Below are 11,256 nucleotides of genomic sequence, written 5' to 3'. Positions count from 1 at the left end.
CATATCTAAATAACAAGTAAAATGAAAAAAAAAACAGATAGTAGGCCATTGATAAATTTCCATAAAGTTTAATGCTAGGACACTTCTTTTTGCTTTATTAAATATAATATTTTTCACTATCATTTTGTTGCCTTGTTGGATTTTCTGGATGTTGAGAACAAAATAATCAAGTTGAAGTAGCTGAAACGACTAAAGAAATATAAAACCAAAAAAAGAAATATAAAAAAAAGCAAGAAGAGGAGAACCAACAAAAAAGAAACAAAAGCAGTGATAATAAAATGACCTAAACAGTAAGAATGTGAAGAAACATCCAAGTGGCTCTTCCAAGCTCATCTTTACTCATAGTTGCAGAAGTTCCTTGAAAGTAGCGATAACAGTTTACTCAAGCAGGTTAAAAGTTTTAAAAAATATGCAATTTAACATGAGCTGAGATTAAAAACTCTAACGGATTTTGTTCTAAAAGAATGTCATTATGTCATCAAAACAATAAGATGACAACAAAATATACCTTTTATTCAACCACTAGGCCACTCTCTTCGAGTTTATTTTATAAAAAAGAACAACAATGAAGAATTAAATGGGTCGCAATAAACACTACAAATACACTTTTTTTTTTTTGTGTTCCTATTCTATGTCTACCACTATACTATTTTATATATAACAAAAGAAAAAAAGTACAATGAAATCTCATTCAATGGAAGGATAGTTTCATAAAAAAATTCATGTAAATAAAATCCTTGAGTTATAATACTTAATTGTGATTTCCACAGAGAGTGAAAGTCAAGTCAAGAAACATAATGGTAATATAATAATGAGGAGGACCAAATAATAGAAAATGTTGCAAATTGATTTTAATAAAAAAAACTAATTAACATAGCCCTCCATTTCTGAACCTTTGTTCTTGGCATCTCCTTGAAGTGTTTTTCATCCCCAAAACTTGAAGTTTACTTTCCACCATTGATGGATCTATATTAGATATTTTATACATTTTCTTTAAGCCAATGTCAAGCCTTCGAGCACATTAAATCAATGTACCGAAACAAATATTAGAAAAAATTTGTCACCTTAACAAGACTGGCCCCAATAATTAACTAAAACTGTTTAATCAACTAGTTTTACCATTGAGTCATATTAAAACAATTATTTGCACTACTAGAAAAATGGGAAACACTGATACTTAGTTTCTGATACTAAATTAAAAAGTATCAGCATTTGATGACCTAAGCAGATTTTAGCGCCTTTTACATATTAAGTGTCAGTGATCATTGATACTTTAGTATCAGAACCAAGCATTGATGCTAATTGGAGAAGTAATTTTCATTTTATTTTAATTATTTTAATTTTCCTAAATCTAAATGACATCGTTCTAATTGCTAAAAAGCTATCTATATAAATTGAACAGTTGTAGTGTTTTGGCTCCTCGTTTCGCCCTCCCTCCAAAATCGATTTCCCCCCTCGCTTTCTACATGAACCCTAAAACAAAATCTATGAAACTTGTGACCTTGAAATCTTTATTCTTCTAACTCAAATTTGAGGCCTCTTGTTTGTTCCACTCAAATCGAAATCCCCTTCAATTTCCTTAAACCCCTTTTGCTAGCTTTTTCACTTCAATCACTCTTCGGCCAGATTCATGCTAATTAACAAGCATGCATTTCTTTGAACATGCAAGTAGAAATTGATAAGCCACAGCACCTAATGATTTTGAAGAAGAAGATTTAAAAGAGGATTCAAGTAACAAGCCCATCGAACCTATTAAAAAAGTAAGCCATTATAGTTTCTTCAGTTTTGATTATAATCAGAGCAATAATAGAAATCCCTGTTGTTAGAAACAATTAGGGGCTAATTTCATTTAATTTCTGAAATGTCATATTATTTGTTACCTTATGCTTCAATCTCTCGTCAAAATAACCATGCCCAATAATGGAAAACATCAATTTGAAACACTTGGAGCTAGTTCTATTTTTTATTTTATCCAATTTGGGCTGGGTATTTTTTTTTTTACATTTGCATGTTTTTCTGTTGTTGGGTATTGTATTATTGCGGGTAGAATTTATAACAAGATTTGTCAAAAGAAGATGATACAAAATTGTGCCTATAAAGTATTTGACAAAATGTATGAGTTATTGATTATTGTAGTAAGGATAAGCTATTTGCCTATTTTATTTTTATTTCAAATTATACATTAATTAAGCTTTCTTTTGTAGCTGGTATTATATGTATATCATTTTGAATTCGTAATGATTTTATGAAATTACTTATAAGAGGTTGAAATTTAATCCACCTTTTTCACCATGTTGGATAAGCTTCTAAAACTGTATCTATTGGTTGTGATTTTTTCATACTTTGTTTCCAAATCACATTATATACTTATCAGTCTTTCATTTGTAATTGGAATCATATGAATAGCTTTGGTATTGAATTTTTAAAGATTTTGTGAATTTGACTATAATATGCAGAAATTTAGTTCATCTTCCTGGTCATCCTGGATAAACTATGAAAACTGTATCTATTGGTTGAGGTGTTATCACTGTTTCTTTCCAAATTATGTTATATACTTATCAATCTATCATTTGAAATTGGTATTATATGAATACAATCTACATTGATTTTTTAAAGATGTTTTTAATATTGGTTCTAAGATACAGAATTTTAATTTACCTTTCTGACCATGGTTAATATATTTACTGATAAAAGTACTGATATTGTTATAGTTTCCACGTGGTTGGCAGATTGTTTCTTCGACTAATTCAATTTTACAAATTGTTGTTCTGCTGCTGTGCTAAAATCTTCTACAAAATTACGAGAAGGTGTTTCATTGCTGAAGGTATGAATACATGTTTAACATAAATACATTTTCACTTTAGCTATACATTGGTGACTTATGATAATGGGTTCATTGACATCAAATGTCTTATTTTGTCATCTGTTGCTTTACTTGTGAGAAAGGCATGCATGATTGCTTAATTTAACAATTTGGTGTATGTTGGGAATGATGCATGATTGCTTAATTTAATAATTTGGTGTATGTTGGGAATGATGCATGGCAACTTAATTTCACTATTTGTTTCATTTAAATAAAATTTTACATTAACAAGCATCATTGTTGAAATGGATAAATCTTGGATATGGTCAGCAAGAGTGTCCAAACAATATGAAGATAGAGTGGAGGGGTTTGTGAATTTTGCTACGCTTAATTCTGAAAATCGTAGATTAGTTAAATGTCTTTGTAATGAGTGTTGCAACCTAGAGTTCCATACTCCTGAATGAATAAAGGGTCATTTATTTCAAAATGGGTTTTTGCCAACATACATAGTTTGGGATAAACATGGAGAGGTTGATTCAAATGCAGCCCTTGCAAGTTGCCCAAAGTATTATGAAAATCATGAATTTAGGTTTCAAGATCACAGTAATGTCGAGGACATGATCCATGATGCATATGAACAATGTGATCAAAATCCTAAGTTTTTTAGGGATATACTTGAGGATGCTGAGAAGCCTTTGTATTTAGGTTCAAAGTATTCAAAGTTGTCAGGATTAATGAAATTGTATTATGTGAAAGGGAAGTATGAGTGGTCTGACCAAGGGTTTAGTGCTTTGTTAGAAGTACTTTCTGACATATATTTAGAAAAGAATAATGTTCCAAAGTCTATGTATGAGGCTAAAAAAAAAATGAGAGTGTTAAGATTAGATAATGAGAAAATACATGCATGCAAGAATGATTGCATTATGTTCCGTAAAGAGTATGCAGATTTGAATAAGTGTCTTACTTATGGAGAGTTTAAGTGGAAAAACAAAAAAAAATGTCAAAACAAGTAGTAACCAGGCACTTGCAAAGGTATTGTGGTATTTTCCTCATATTCCTAGGTTCAAACGTATGTTTTAATTGCCTCAAATTGCTGAGAACTTGACTTAGCATGCTATTCACCGAACTAGAGATGGCAAACTTCGTCATTCAACAGATTCACCAGCATGGCATTTAGTTGACTCTAAGTGGCCTGATTTTGGCCAAAAACCTAGAAATCTTCGTCTAGCTCTCTCAACTGATGGGGTTAATCCACACAGCACTCTTAGTTCTACCTACAGTTGCTGGCCAGTTATGTTGGTCATTTACAATCTTCCTCCATGGATGTGCACAAAGAGAAAATTCATTATGTTGTCTTTATTGATATCTGGGCCTAAACAACCAGAGAATGATCTAGATGTCTACCTAGCACCCTTAATTGATGATTTGAAAACCCTTTGGAATGTTGGTGTAGAAACTTATGATGCTTTTAAAAAGTAAGCCTTCAATTTGCGGGTTGTCTTGATGTGGCTTATTAGTGACTTTCTCGCATTTAGGAATCTTTCAGGTTGTACTATTAAAGATTACTATGCTTCTCTAGTCTGTGGCCTAGACAAAAAGTCACAATGGCTTACACATAGTAAAAAGTGTGTATTTTTAGGGCACCATCGATTTTTGCCACCTGACCACTCATTTAGATCACTGAAGAAGGTTTTCAATAATAAGGCAGAATGGGATGAACATCCAAAAACTTTGTCTGGTCAAGAAATTTTGAAACTGGTAAATGGTATTAACTATAAGAGTGGTAAGCATAGAGGCAGTAAGTGAAAGCGTGATGATTGTGATGATGATATTGACAAATTATTCAGAAGAAAATCAATTTTTTTTTTTATTTAGAGTATGGGCAACATTTATTAGTTCGCCATGTGTTAGATGTGATGCACATTGAGAAAAATGTTTGTGAGAGCATCTATGGCACATTACTTCATCAACGTGGAAAGACGAAAGATGGGGTCAAGGCTAGAAGAGATCTAATTGAATTACAGATTAGGGGCAAATTAATTCCTAGTGAAAATGATAAAAATTCCATACCTGAGCACCTTACACCTTGAGTAAAAAAGAGAAAAAAATGTTTTGTCAAATTTTGTTTGAAACCAAAGTTCCAGAAGGTTATTCTTCCAACTTCAGAAGTCTTGTAAACTTGGATGATTGTCGGCTTCAAGGTCTTAAGTCTCATGACTGCCACACTTTGATGCAATAATTGCTGCCCTTAGTAATCTATGGTTGTTTGCCAGAAAATGTTAGAAAAGCTATCATTAGGATGTGCTTTTACTTCAATGCATTGTATAGTAAGGTGCAAAAAAACAGAATCTCTTGACAAACTGGAAAAACAACATTATGTCACTATGTGCTTGTTTGAGCAATTCTTCCAACCTTCTTTTTTTTTTGACATAATGGTCCATTTGACGGTGCATCTTGTTGACCAAGTCCGATTATGTGGATCGGTTCACCTTTGTTGGATGTATCCGTTTGAGAGAAACATGAAATTGCTAAAGGGCAATGTTCGTAACCATTGTCGCCCTAAGGGATGCGTTGCCGAGTGTTATGTGGCAGAGGAAGCACTTGAATTTTGTGCTGAATATTTGTCCAATCATGATTTCATTGGGCTGCCACCTAGTTGCTTGGTAGATTATACAATTGAAAAGCCCTTAGGACGCGGAGAGGCTATGGTGGTTGATGCCTCATTGTTGTAGCAAGCACATCTTTGTGTTTTGGAAAACACCATTGAGTGTGAAACTTATATCAAGTAAGTTTATTGTAATCGGTGACTATTCTTGTTGAAAACTAATTTAAGTTATAACAAATTTAAAACAACTGATATTTTCATAATCATATTGTAAGGAGCATAAATTGTACTTGCAAATAAAATACCCAAAGCAATCAAAACGTGGCCACTGGTTAGAAATTAAGTATGCTCATACCTTTACTGATTGGTTACAACATAAAGTTTGAATATATAACTAGTTTGAACTAACATTGTTTCATTGATTTTTAAAATTTATAAGTGTTTATTTAATTGTAGGTAGCAAATGATATTACAGTTAGTATACATATACCAGAAATAGTAAAGTGGTTGGCCAACAAACCTAGCTCTACTGTTATAGCATATTTAGGGTATTTTATCAATGGTTTCAAATTTACAACTAAGGACCATGATAATAACCGTGTTACACAAAATAGTGGAGTCAACATTTTAGCAACTGTTAACATAAATATGTTAATAATATTGATTTTAATGATAACAAATTTTAAATGTATTTTGATAAAATTATTGGAGTTATTCTTTAATAAACAAAAGCCTTGATAATTATTCCATTCATTGTTTTATAAAAGATGGACCTTCAAATTCAAAAATGATTCTCTGTAAAATCTGTTTTAAAGTGTGATTCTGGAAATAAACGGTAAACTGTTTTCCATCAAACGGCTAACCGTTTAATGCCAGGGAGCAACATATTTCCTAAACCTCTAACCGTTTATGAAAAACAGAAAACACAAAAGATGGGAAGGTTACTGGAACTTAACGGTGAACCGTTTATTTAAACGGTTAACCGATTAACACCAGAGAGCAACATATTGCCTAAAGCTCTAACCGTTTATGAAAAACGGAAATCACCAAGAATGGAAAGGCTACTGGAACTTAATGGTGAACCGTTTATTTTAAACGGTTAACCGATAACGTCCAGAATTGAAGGTTATCCTCCTCTGGCACTGATTAACAAAAACTGATAAGGTTAAATTGTTTTGCAGGTTACTGGAGCCAAACGACTAACCGTTTATTACCAATGGTTAACCGGTAATATCCAGAAAAGTTACTTCACGCAAGTCCTTAACCGTTTTGTGTAAACAGATATCTAATGCTCATCTTGTAGGTCTCTGGAAGTTAACGGCGAAAGGGTAATCCCAAACGGCAAACCGTTTATTTGAAATCTGGCCCAATGGTAACTTTGACCAACTGAAACGGTTAACCGTTTAGGGTTAACGGCGAACCATTTTCTGTCTGACAGTTTGTAACGGCTAGATTTTCAGCTCCAAATATAAATAAGCTCATTCAAATTCAAAGAAGGTTGATCACAACACGACCATTTAAGCTAATATTCGAGAATACAATCTTCATAGAGCTTAGAACACATTCTTGCTTCATTTATTCACATATTAAGCATTATTGTGTAATCTTATATATTGTGAGAGGCAAAACAGTTTGTAATCTTTTACTTTGAGTGATTGTAAGTGTTGGGATACACTTGGGTTAAGAGATTGGGGATCATCTCTTGTTGTAAAGGTTTATTGACACATTGGAAGTCAAGTGTAAGCATTTGAAGCCTTAGAGGCTTGCTTAGTGGAATCCTCAAACCCGGAAGCTTGGAGGCGTGGACATAGGCGAGGTTGGCCGAACCACGTAAAAATCTCTGTGTTTGAATCTCTCTTACCTTATCTTTTTATATTGTGATCAACTTAATTGTTATTGCTTTGAATTTGGATTATATTTGCATTAAGTTTTTCTTTATAAATTGAATAATTTTTTAGAATCCCAATTCACCCCCCCTCTTGGGTTGCATACTTGTATTTCAATTGGTATCAGAGCCTCGTTCTCTTGTTAAGACTTAATCGTCTAGAGTAAAAGATCCATGGCAACCCTAAATGACTCAACCTTTAGAGAAGGGCAATCCACAACTAGACCACCATTTTTCGATGGTAATGACTATGCTTATTGGAAAACTAGAATGAGAATCTATTTGCAAGCCTTAGATTATGAAATTTGGGAAGTTGTTTGTGATGGTCCATTCATGCCTACGTTTAAAGATGAAGTAGGAGATGATATTCCTAAACCATCGAGTCAATGGAGTGAGTTAGAAAAGAGAAAGATGTCTCTAAACTCCAAGGCTATGAATGCTTTGTTTTGTGCCCTTGATAAGAAAGAATTCCATAGAGTATCCAGTTGTGAAAGTGCACAAGAGATATGGAACAAACTTGAAGTTGTCTATGAAGGGACAAATCAAGTGAAAGAGTCTAAAATCAGTAGATACACTCATCAATATGAGTTGTTCCAAATGGAACAAAATGAAAATGTGTATTCTATGTACACTAGATTCACGGACATAGTGAACACCCTAGGTGCCTTAGGGAAAACCTTCTCAAATAGTGAGAAAGTTAAGAAAATCATTAGGTCACTTCCAAAAGAATGGAGACCTAAAAGAACCGCCATTGAAGAGGCCAAAGATTTAAATACTTTACCTCTTGATGATTTAATTGGTTCTCTTATTTCGTATGAAGAGGATTTAGCTGAAGAAAACGGACATGAGGAGAAGAAGAAAAGCATTGCTCTCAAAGCTTCAAAATATGAGAGTGATGGGGAGAGTGAACGGATGATGAAGAGCTAGCCATGCTAGCAAGGAGGTTAAGAAAATTCTTCAAGAAAACCGGAGAGCGAAGAAATTTCAGAAACTTCAAGAACCATAAGGAGAAGAAGGAGGCAATCACTTGCTATGAATGCAAGAAGCCTGGACATATAAGATCGGAGTGCCCACTTATCAACAAACTCAAGAAGAAAGCAATGGTTGCAACTTGGGATGATAGTGAGGAAGAATCAAATTATGAAGAAGGATCTCAAGAAGTATCAAACCTAGCACTCATGGCAATAGGAGGGGATGATGATCTCAATGAGGTAAGTGATCCTACCTATGATGAATTGTATGATGCTTTTCAAGATTTACATAATGAGTTGATGAAAATTGGTAAAAAGAATGTATGTCTTAAAAAGGAAATGGCAAAGCTTAAAAATGAAAATGAATCTCTAAATGCAAGAATTGTATGCCTAGAAGTAGGAAACAAAACATTGCATGATGAAATTGCGTTATCAAATGAGAAACCTAGCATCTTACATGAACATTTGAAATCACACATATATAAGTTGAAAAATGAGAAGGAATTGCTCACAAAAAAGAGTAATGATTTGAATGAAATTGTTTTGAAATTTACAAATGGGCAAAAGATGTTGGATAATATGCTTAACTCACAAAAATGTGTTTTTGATAAAGGAGGACTTGGATATAAGCCTAACTTGAAGCAAAAGTATTATAAGAATTATTTTGTTAAAGCTACCTCCACAAATGATCATAAGATTGTATGTCATTATTGCAATCAAAATGGTCACATGAAATTTAGATGTCCCGTGAAAAGGAATGCATATTATGGTGTCAAATGCATTTGGGTTCCAAAAGGAACCGTTGCTAACTCTCAAGGACCCAAAAAGCTTTGGGTACCTAAAACTTGAGACTTTTTCTTGTAGGGCTTGAAGAAGAAGAAAAATAAATGGTACTTGGACAGCGGTTGTTCAACGCACATGACCGGAAACTATGCATGGTTCTCAAGCTTCACCAAAATTGAAAATGGTGGAGACGTATTTTTTGGAGACAACTCAAAAGGAAAATTTCTTGGAATTGGAAATGTTGGTAAAGTCTCTTCAACTCTAATTGAGAATGTATGTTTGGTTGAAAACTTGAAGCACAACTTAATTAGCTTTAGTCAATTATGTGACAAAGGTTATAAAGTTATCTTTGATAAATTTAGTTGTGTTATTGAGAACTCATGTGATGGCAAAACCTTATTTGTTGGAAATAGATGTGGTAATGTTTATATCATTGACATAGAATGTACATCTACTCTTGATAAATGTTTTTCGGTATTGCATGATGATTGTTGGTTATAGCATAGAAGGTTAGGACATGCAAGTATGGATTTGATTTCAAAACTTTCGAAAGATGATTTAGTTAAAGGTCTTCCGAACATGGGTTTTCAAAAGGATAAGGTTTGTGAAACTTGTCAATTTGGAAAACAAATTAAAACTTCTTTCAAGAATAAAAACCATATTTCTACTTCAAAACCACTTGAACTTCTTCACATAGATCTTTTTAGGCCATCTAGATATGCAAGTCTAAATGGCAAATATTATGCATTTGTGATAGTGGATGATTATTCTAGATATACATGGGTATTATTCTTAGCCAATAAGGATGATGCTCTTGATGCTTTTAAAGTGCTTTGTAAGAAATTACAAAATGAAAAAGGGCATGGTATTGTATGCATTAGGAGTGATCATGGAGGAGAATTTGAAAATCATGCATTTGAGAGTTTTTGCAATAATCTAGGCATTGAGCATCAATTTTCATCACCTAGAACTCCACAACAAAATGGAGTTGTTGAGAGAAAGAATAGGTCTATTCAAGAAATGGCTAGGACCATGTTAAATGAAAATGCATTACCAAAATATTTTTGGGCCGAAGCCGTCAACACCGCTTGTTATGTTTTAAATCGGGTGTTGATTAGACCTAATCTTAATAAAACTCCATATGAGCTTTGGAAAGATAGAAAACCCAACATTGGCTATTTTAAAGTTTTTGGATGCAAATGTTTTGTTTTGAACACAAAAGATAATCTTGGTAAATTTGATCCAAAATCTGATGTTGGTATTTTTCTTGGTTACTCAAATTCAAGCAAAGCTTATAGAGTCTATAACAAAAGAACTTTATGTTAGCCTATATGGCTATAAATATTGATTTTGATGATAACAAACCACATGTATTTTAAAAGCTTTGATAATGTTTTTAAAGTTTCGGATTTAGACTTATTTGAAATTATTTAAATGTTTTTGAGGTTATTATATAATTTCACAAAGTTTGGGCAAAGTCATAATTTCAGAAAGTTTTGGGATTAATGAAGCTTTACTTAAAAATTTTGAAATTGGACCTATTTGCAAAGTTTCATAACGTTTTGGGCCATACTATAGTTTTTATAAAGTTTTGGGGTTAAAATGAAAATATGGGAAAAAATTTACTGTAGCAGGTTACTGTAGCAAGCGGCTTACCGGATACTGATAAACGGCAAACCGAATTTGGGCAGCAAGCATCCAGAACGAAAACGGCTTACCGGATTCCGAATCCGGCAAGCCGGTTAGGCAAAATTTTGAATTTTGCCTTAACGGTAACATAAATCCGGCTTACCGGATTCCATTAAACGGCAAACCGGATAGCCCAGAATGTGAGTAACGGCTAGTTTTCGAGCTCAAGCTATAAGAACTCAAATCCAACTCTTTTTGAATCTCTCCAACAAGCAAAAACAAAAGGCACACGTGATATCTTGAGCTTACAACTTGCAAAACACAAAATCATTGTTCTTCATCTTTGAATATCTACTCATTGAGTGAGTTTGATTGTAACTTTCATTTCTTCATTTCATTTGTAAGAGTTTGAGTGTGTGAGACACTTAAGTGAAGAGATTGGGAGATAATCTCTTTGTTGTAAAGGTTTATTGACACCTCGAAGTCAATTGTAATCGTTGAAGCCTTGGAAAGGCTTGGATAGTGAAATCCTCAAGCCCGGTGTGCTTGGAGGCGTGGACGTAGGCGGGGATTGCCGAAC

General features: G+C 33.4%; 1 long non-coding RNA gene across 1 annotated transcript; it reads left to right on the top strand.

The window, feature by feature from the left end:
- Window positions 1–1,428: 1,428 nt before the first annotated feature.
- On the top strand, window positions 1,429–6,820 carry LOC112097265. The gene is made up of 3 exons (XR_002904926.1): window positions 1,429–1,760; window positions 2,730–2,824; window positions 6,590–6,820. It is a non-coding gene; the product is annotated as an uncharacterized LOC112097265 (long non-coding RNA).
- Window positions 6,821–11,256: the final 4,436 nt, after the last annotated feature.

Source organism: Citrus clementina, unplaced genomic scaffold, assembly GCF_000493195.1.
Source record: "Citrus clementina cultivar Clemenules unplaced genomic scaffold, Citrus_clementina_v1.0 scaffold_6, whole genome shotgun sequence".
Lineage (NCBI taxonomy): Eukaryota > Viridiplantae > Streptophyta > Magnoliopsida > Sapindales > Rutaceae > Citrus > Citrus x clementina.
The sequence above is the reverse complement of the archived record's forward strand: the minus strand, read 5'-3'. Positions and strand labels throughout refer to the sequence as shown.